Consider the following 9,266-nt stretch of genomic DNA (forward strand, 5'->3'; position numbering starts at 1 on the left):
GAGACCGATGTTGTAGGTACAGAATGAACCCCCAAAAATCAAAGACGTCCAGCTGATCCATTTCCCTTTCTGGCACAGGGTTATCCAGACCAGCATTGAAAAGGTCTTTCAGGGCCGCATCATTATATCCCATTCCTACCCCCAGGGTCCAGAACACTTGTGCCACACCACACACCTCATTCCCCTCTTGACGGAGGGTGGTTAATTTGAGGAATTTCACCCTCCACTCCTCCACACTGACTGGGGAACAGACACGAAGTCCCACACCGTTGGATCTAGACATGATGGAGTCCTTCTGTAATGACTGGAACACAGGAGACGAGAGATCCAAGAGCAGTGTGAGTTCTCTTACGAGAGCTCTCTCGTACTGCGTCTTAGCTAAGACGCTACGGGAAAAGTCTCTTTTCACGAAATACTGAAGCAAAACATTATCCTTAATTTTGTATTTTTGTAAAGCGCATTTGCAGCAGTACACAGCCATAGGCGAGACGGCTCGTTCGCTCATTGGCTTGTTCTGCGGCAACTGCACAGCCTATCGAGCGCAGGCTGATGCAACATCAGACCAATAAGGGCGCTTCGCGCCCTTCTTGCCACTTCCCGCGGAAACGGGTGTGGCCCAACCTATAAAAGGAGCTCGAAAAGGCTGACTCACCTGATTTTTCATCTCTTCAGCGAAGCTCACGCATCGCTGGATCATGGAGGAATTGCGAGCTACTGCCTATGGTGACTCTGAGGACTCGCCTGGCGTCCTTCTCGAAGCCTGCATCATCCGCTGCGCCGCAGCGCCGTAAGAAGCGCCGCTCGCAGGTACACTCTGCACAGGCAGACAGCGAGTTGAAAGTGGTAAATGTGCACACATGCAGCCCACAGTTACTCGCAGACATATCGAGTCCCACGGGACCTGCTCAGCCTTCCCCCAGTTGGTTAAGCGCCGGGACGGGGTCGAGGAGGAGTGATCTGCCCGCTGTGATCAGCGCGCTCCCCGCCTCAAATGCGCAGCACACCCGAGCGCTGCCGTTGCCCAGTCAAATGAGCGCGCTTCGCATCCAGCCCTTAGCCATTCATGCAGATGCATGGTCAGCGCTTCCAGGGGTTTCGGATTGGGTGCTAGGCATTATAAAGAGAAGCTACTCGCTACAGTTTTCTCGACGCCCTCCGCGCTTTTCAGCGTGCGTCGAAACTACGGTCAAAACAGAAGTAGCACACATACTTCGGGCCGAAATATCAAAACTGTTGAGCAAAGGGGCTGTAGAGCCTGTGTCTCAAGCTCAAAGCGAGGGGGGGCTGTACAGCAGATACTTTCTGGTGCCCAAGAGAGACGGGGGTCTCAGGCCCATACTGGATCTAAGACAGCTGAACAAGGCATTGATGAAACGCAGTTTCAAAATGCTTACGACCAGGAAGCTCCTCGCGCAGATTCGCAGAGGGGACTGGTTCATGTCAATATATCTGAAGGACGCGTATTTTCAAATACAGATAGCGTCAAACCACAGGCGATATTTGAGATTCGCCTTCGAGGGCCAGGCATACCAGTTTACAGTCCTGCCGTTCGGCTTGTCCGTGGCTCCTCGTACGTTTACGAGGTGCATGGATGCAGCGCTCGCTCCTCTCAGACTCAGAGGCATGCGAGTGCTGAATTATTTGGATGACTGGCTGGTTCTGGCCCGATCACGAGCGGAGCTCGTGGACCGAAGGGCCGTTTTACTCGATCACCTCGAGAAGCTTGGCCTCAGTGTCAATTGGGCGAAGAGTTCGCTGAACCCCAGTCAGACGATTCTGTTTCTGGGTATAGTTCTGAACTCTTGTTCCATGACGGCGCAGCTGTCACCACAGCGCGTGATGGGCATTCAGCGTGCAGCGAGTTCTTTCCGCTGCGGCGCGACCGTGTCGCTCAAACACTGTCAAAAGATGCTGGGCCTCATGGCCTCAGCATCTCCGGCTCTGCAGCTGGGCCTGCTCCACATGCGCCCCCTGCAGTTCCGGCTGAAGGCGCAGGTGCCGCGCAGAGCGTGGGCGTCTGGCCGGCTGCATTTCAAGGTCAATCAGAGCTGTGTTACAGCTCTGGCACCTTGGACAGCGAACGGCTGGTACCGATCAGGTGTAAGCCCGGGGACTTCCCCGAATGTGAAGATGGTGTCGACGGACGCCTCCACTTCGGGATGGGGAGCGCTGCTCGTGGGCAGACCGTCCTTTGGCCTATGGTCAGAACGGGAAAAGCTCCATCATATCAACTGTCTGGAAATGCTGGCAGTGGAGAACGCGCTGATGCGCTTTTGTCCCCATATCAAGGATCACCACGTCTTAGTCCGTTCGGACAACATGTCTGTGGTGTCCTACATAAATTGCCAGGGCGGTCTCGGGTCCCGAAACCTGTGCAGGCTGGCGGAACGCCTCCTGGTTTGGGCTCAGCGCAACGTGCGTTTGCTGAGGGCAGTGCATGTGCCTGGGCTACAGAATCTGGGTCCAGACAGGCTGTCCAGAGGCAATTTTCCTACGGGCGAATGGTCTCTACACCCACAAACAGTCCGGCTGTTGTGGGAGAGATTTGGCGGGGCGGAGGTGGACCTCTTCGCATCCCACGAAAACGCTCACTGCCCCGCGTTCTTTTCCAAGAACGAAAGCGCGCTGTCACGGGAATGGCCAAGCTGCCCGCTTTATGCTTTCCTTCCCGTCTCCCTCCTTCCGCAGGTGATAGAACGGGTGAGAGAAACGAGATGTTCATTACTGCTTGTAGCACCTCTTTGGAAGAACCAACCATGGTTCCCAGATTTGATGCAGTTAGCAGATGTCGCCCCGTGGCCAGTACCGTTGAGGAGGGACCTCCTCTCGCAGGCCAGGGGCTCGATTTGGCACCCTCAACCGGAGTTGTGGTCCCTCCATGTGTGGGCGTTCAACGGTTACCCGCTGATCTCGCAGTGGGAGTGCTAAATACCATCACTCAGGCTAGAGCTCCGTCGACACGACGTCTGTATGCCTCGAAGTGGTCGGTGTTCTCCAGCTGGTGCACAGCTCGAGGTTATTCACCCCTTAGTTGTGAGGTGACGGAGGTTCTCTCCTTCCTACAGGAGCTGTTGGATAAGGGCAGAGCCCCATCCACGCTCAAAGTTTATGTGGCGGCCATCGCAGCGTTTTCTGAAACAGCGCTCAGTCAGTCAATAGGAAGTAATGATTTGGTCATCCGGTTCCTCAGAGGAGCTAGGAGGCTGAATCCTCCCAGACCTCCGTCAGTCCCTATGTGGGACCCCGCGGCGGTTTTGGAGGCCATGAAGGGTTAGCCTTCAGCATCTGTCGTTCAAGACAGTATTCTTGTTGGCTCTCGCTTCGGTGAAGCGTGTGGGTGATTTGCACGCACTCTCGGTGAGCCAGTCGTGCTTGGAGTTTGGGCCTAATGACTCAAGGGTCATACTCAAACCTAGGCACGGTTATGTGCCGAAATCCCTCAACACACCGTTTCGGGCTCAGGTTATTGCCCTGTCTGCCCTGCCGGTGTCAGGAGAGGATAGAGACTCGAGTCTTCTTTGCCCTGTCAGGGTTTTAAGAGCTTATGTGTCTCGCTCTGCTGCCTTTCGGCAGACGGAGCAGCTGTTTGTCTCGTTCGGTGGACGTTCCAAGGGAATGGCTGTTTCGAGACAGACTCTATCCAGATGGATAGTTGACGCCATAGCGTTAGCTTACGCTTCCAGGGGCCTTCAGTGCCCGTTGGGCGTCAGAGCACACTCCACAAGAGGCGTCGCCTCATCGTGGGCGTGGTCTACTGGGATCTCCTTGCAGGATATATGTATGGCGGCAGGTTGGGCCTCGCCGTCTACATTTATCAGGTTCTATAACCTGGAGGTTCCCGCCTTGCAAGCAAGGCTGCTGTCGGTATAGTCGAATCAGGGCCCTGAGGGGAATTCTGAGTTCACAAGCGCTATGCGCTGCCAACTGTTATATGGGCAGTATTGCGTAAGACCCACATTGCCACATTGGTCAGGCCTTGCCTCGGCTGTGTGATGTCATATTGCCGCATCTACGAATGCTGCTAGATATGGGACGGAGGGCTTTCCCCCCTTTCTGTCCTGGACTCTCTGTGAGTCCCTCAGGTGACTGTGCACTGTAAATCCTGGGCGTTGCTTCAGGTTTATTGGTGTGATCCCTGTGCGCACGTCAAAATTAAGGATAATTTTTTGCTTCAGTATTTCGTGAAAAGAGACTTTTCCCGTAGCGTCTTAGCTAAGACGCAGTACTCATTCGCTCTTCTAGAGTGAACCGAGGTTACGTTTAGTAACCGAGTACGTTTTATTGGGTAATCCAAAATCAGAATCAAAACAAGCAGGGGTCATAACCAAACATCAGTCCAAAAACAAACAAACAAAAAAACAAACAAACAAGAACAGGAACTTGAAATACTAGGAACGCGAGGAAACCAGGTGACGGAAAGTAAGGACTCCATGAAACAAACAGAAACAGACCATTTTAAATAGGCAGGGTAATGACTATGAAGTGAAGACACCTGAGTGCAATTAACAGGAGTGCAATTACTGTGATGAAGGGACAAGGCCTTGTGGGAATTGTAGTGCCTGCGGTGAGGTGCCTATGGGGAAGTGAGACCACTAGTGGAGACCCAGGGAAACACAGACCAGACACCGTGACAGGTTTGCATCATCTCTTCTCAGGTGTTCTGGATCCAGACTGAAGCTTGTGTAAATCCTAGTTACCCCGTGGCAAAACAAATAGAGACATAATTAGCATAGCTACTGTTCCAACCAAGTAAAATTTATTAGTTTAACCCAAGCTAAAGAATAATAATGCGCATGTGATCAGATACAACTGCAGTCACAAATTATGAGATGCATTATTTGAATGCTTGGCAAAAGAGATATGTTTTTAATCTAGATTTAAACAGAGAGAGTGTGTCTGAACCCCGAACATTATCAGGAAGGCTATTCCAGAGTTTGGGAACCAAATGTGAAAAAGCTCTACCTCTTTTAGTGGACTTTGCTATTCTAGGATTTACCAAATGTCCAGTGTTTTGTTTTTGGTGTTTACCTGCTTCTTGGGCCAGAATTTATCCTTTTGATCTTGCTCAAGTTGTTTTTGATCTCTTGTCTAGTTAGTCTATATCCTCGGTTCCTTTTTGGCCTTTTAGTTTTATCTAGTTCTTGTTTTTTGATTGTGCACATCCTAATCTAGTTTTTGTTTTTCTCTTTTTGATTTAGGGTTTCATTTACTCAGTTTGAGAGTGCAGTTCCTTTTTGGATCCTGGCTTTGTTTTAAACTGGTTTATTTCTTTGGATAGTTTTGGTTATTTTGCCTTTTGTTCACCCTTTGTTTTCTATTGTCTGTGTCGTTTTGAGTCTAGTCTTGTTTTGTGTATTGTCCTGTCTTGCCCCCACTCAGATTTCCTGGCCACGGAACCCCACTGCCTGGAAGCAGCTCACCTCTCTCACGTGTCAAGTCTCGTGAGTCTCTACCTGGCGACTAGACTGGTGACATTTGAGTTTCACTTGAAGCTACGGGTTTCCTGTGTCTGCCTGGCCCTTCCTCTGGAGCTGCCTCCTCTGTGCTCAACCTCGTGGTCATCTTGGACTGTCTCTGTGGTCATCCCTCCTGCCCGTATTGTCTGCCCTGCCCACCTGTTTGAACCTTTTCACTCCAAATTCCCCCAGCTGTTCCAGTCTATGTTTTGTTAATAAAATACCCTTGTCTGCTCATTCTGCATTTGGGTCCCATTTCTTGCAGATCCCTGACAATAAGGCTAGTTAGGATTTTTGACTGTAGAGGAGGTAACAGCACATCCATCTACTTGCAAATTGTAATCTATGAGATTCTGTGTACTGTTTTCTGGTCCAATAAGTAATATCTTATCTGAATTTAATAGGAGAAAATTATTGGTCATCTAATCTTTTACATTTTTAACACTGTTAGCTCAGATAATTTAGAAGTTTCATCTGGTCTCGTTGAGATATATAGTTGAGTATCATCAGCATAACAGTGGAAACAAATCCCATATTTTCTAATAATATTACCAAGGGGCAACATGTATATTGAAAATAGCAGGGGACCTAGGACAGATCCTTGTGGTACTCCATATTTTACGGGTGATAAATGAGATGACTCCCCATTTAAATAAAAAAAAAACAAAATGGTACAGGTAGAATCTAAACGATCTTAGAGCCTGCCCTTGAATACCTGTATAGTTTTGTAATCGATCTGTGAGTATGTCATGATCTGTGGTGTCAAACACAGCATTAAGATCAAGTAAAACTAGCAATGAGAAGCAGCCTTGATCTGACTGTTATGGTTGGTAAACCGTAGTCTCGGGTTTGCACTATGTGGGTGGAGTTTTGTGTGTCTCTCATCAGCACTGATCATTTCATGTGGGTGTCTACGTTAATTGTTCATCTGCCACAGCTGCCACTCATTACCCGATCCCTACTTATTGCCTTGTCTTTCGTCTTGTGTTTGTCAGAGCGTTGTTTGAAGGTTCCCGATCACATGCCTGGTTTCTCATTCCTGTTTCTTCTCTGTTTCATCTCATTGTTGGATCTTCGCATCTCATCTCAGTTCCTGTGTCACACTCTCCTGCTTCCTCTACTCATCGCCACTTCCTGGATCACCGTCAGACATCTCCATGTACCTATTGTTCCTGCCACTCTTCTCTGTTCATTGGACTCAGTCAATAAATCATATTTCTATTTACTTGCACTTGCAGTAGTAAGTCATTTGTAATTTTAACAAGTGCAGTTTCTGTGCTATGGCGGGGCCTGAAACCTGACTGAAATTCTTCATACAGATAATTTTTTTGCAGGAAGGAGCACAATTGAGCAGATACAATTTTTTTCTAAAATTGTACAACCCGAATTCCGGAAAAGTTGGGACGTTTTTTAAATTTTAATAAAATGAAAACTAAAAGACTTTCAAATCACATGAGCCAATATTTTATTCACAATAGAACATAGATAACATAGCAAATGTTTAAACTGAGAAAGTTTACAATTTTATGCACAAAATGAGCTCATTTCAATTTTGATTTCTGCTACAGGTCTCAAAATAGTTGGGACGGGGCATGTTTACCATGGTGTAGCATCTCCTTTTCTTTTCAAAACAGTTTGAAGACGTCTGGGCATTGAGGCTATGAGTTGCTGGAGTTTTGCTGTTGGAATTTGGTCCCATTCTTGCCTTATATAGATTTCCAGCTGTTGAAGAGTTCGTGGTCATCTTTGACATATTTTTCGTTTAATGATGCGCCAAATGTTCTCTATAGGTGAAAGATCTGGACTGCAGGCAGGCCAGGTTAGCACCCGGGCTCTTCTACGACGAAGCCATGCTGTTGTTATAGCTGCAGTATGTGGTTTTGCATTGTCCTGCTGAAATAAACAAGGCCTTCCCTGAAATAGACGTTGTTTGGAGGGAAGCATATGTTGCTCTAAAACCTTTATATACCTTTCAGCATTCACAGAGCCTTCCAAAACATGCAAGCTGCCCATACCGTATGCACTTATGCACCCCCATACCATCAGAGATGCTGGCTTTTGAACTGAACGCTGATAACATGCTGGAAGGTCTCCCTCCTCTTTAGCCCGGAGGACACGGCGTCCGTGATTTCCAACAAGAATGTCAAATTTGGACTCGTCTGACCATAAAACACTATTCCACTTTGAAATAGTCCATTTTAAATGATCCTTGGCCCACAGGACACGACGGCGCTTCTGGACCATGTTCACATATGGCTTCCTTTTTGCATGATAGAGCTTTAGTTGGCATCTGCTGATGGCACGGCGGATTGTGTTTACCGACAGTGGTTTCTGAAAGTATTCCTGGGCCCATTTAGTAATGTCATTGACACAATCATGCCGATGAGTGATGCAGTGTCGTCTGAGAGCCCGTAGACCACGGGCATCCAATAAAGGTCTCCGGCCTTGTCCCTTACGCACAGAGATTTCTCCAGTTTCTCTGAATCTTTTGATGATGAAAAGTCTTTGCAATTTGACGTTGAGGAACATTGTTTTTAAAGTTTTCCACAATTTTTTTACGCAGTCTTTCACAGATTGGAGAGCCTCTGTCCATCTTTACTTCTGAGAGACTCTGCTTCTCTAAGACAAAGCTTTTATAGCTAATCATGTTACAGACCTGATATCAAATAACTTAATTAATCACTAGATGTTCTCCCAGCTGAATCTTTTCAAAACTGCTTGCTTTTTTAGCCATTTGTTGCCCCCGTGCCAACTTTTTTGAGACCTGTAGCAGGTATTAAATTTTAAATGAGCTAATTAAGTGGATAAAAGTGTAAAATTTCTCAGTTTAAACATTTGCTACGTTATCTATGTTCTATTGTGAATAAAATATTGGCTCATCTGATTTGAAATTCCTTTAGTTTTCATTTTATTAAAATTTAAAAAACGTCCCAACTTTTCCGGAATTCGGTTTGTAGACATAAATGGAAGATTTGAAATAATTTGCCAGTTCACAAGGATCTAGTTGTGGTTTCTTAATAAGAAGCTTAAAAACTGCCAGCTTGAATGGTTTTGGGACGTGACCAAAAGATAACGACGAGTTAATAATATTGAGAAGCAGTTCTTTGGCTACAGGTAGCAACTCCTTCAGTAATTTTGTGAGTACAGGATGTATAAACATGTTGTTGGTTTAGATGCAGTGAAGTTTATTTAGCTCTTCCTTTCCTATAGTTGTAAAGCACTGCAGTTTATCTTTGGGTGCGATAGATGAACCTGAAGTATTAGACATTAGACGACAGACTGTGATTTATCAAAACAGCTACAAGACTCAGCACCCAAGGACGACTTTCTGGAAAACCGCAAGGGAAGCCAGGACAACATATCACAGTCACCGGAAACACCAGAGACACAGACCCGCCCACCAGACACATTATCCCTCTCTCCAGCATCTCCACTTCTGTGCTTCTCATAGAAAATGTAGGAATTGGTGTATGCTGGGACTAAACTCTCACACTCATTTGCTGCAAGCCTGCAGATATCAACTAAAAAACGACGGGCCCCCCAACCACCAAAGCCTTTGGGCCCTGCTCCTGTGAGAGCTCTCCGACCGATGCCACAACGCCAGGTCCCAAACCCTCTATCTACTGAAGGTGAACCAAAAACAACTGATATCAGCTCTCAGTGATATGTGTCGGGTCCCCGCTATAATAGCAGCAACATTCACAAATGTTTACAGAACAACCGGGAACCAAGTGTGCCTGTAGCTTTCTCTATTTCAGTTTTATCACGTGATTGAAAGTCTAAGGCCTTCTCAAGCCGAAGAGCAAACTC

The sequence above is a fragment of the Carassius carassius genome, chromosome 11 (genome assembly GCF_963082965.1).
Source record: "Carassius carassius chromosome 11, fCarCar2.1, whole genome shotgun sequence".
Lineage (NCBI taxonomy): Eukaryota > Metazoa > Chordata > Actinopteri > Cypriniformes > Cyprinidae > Carassius > Carassius carassius.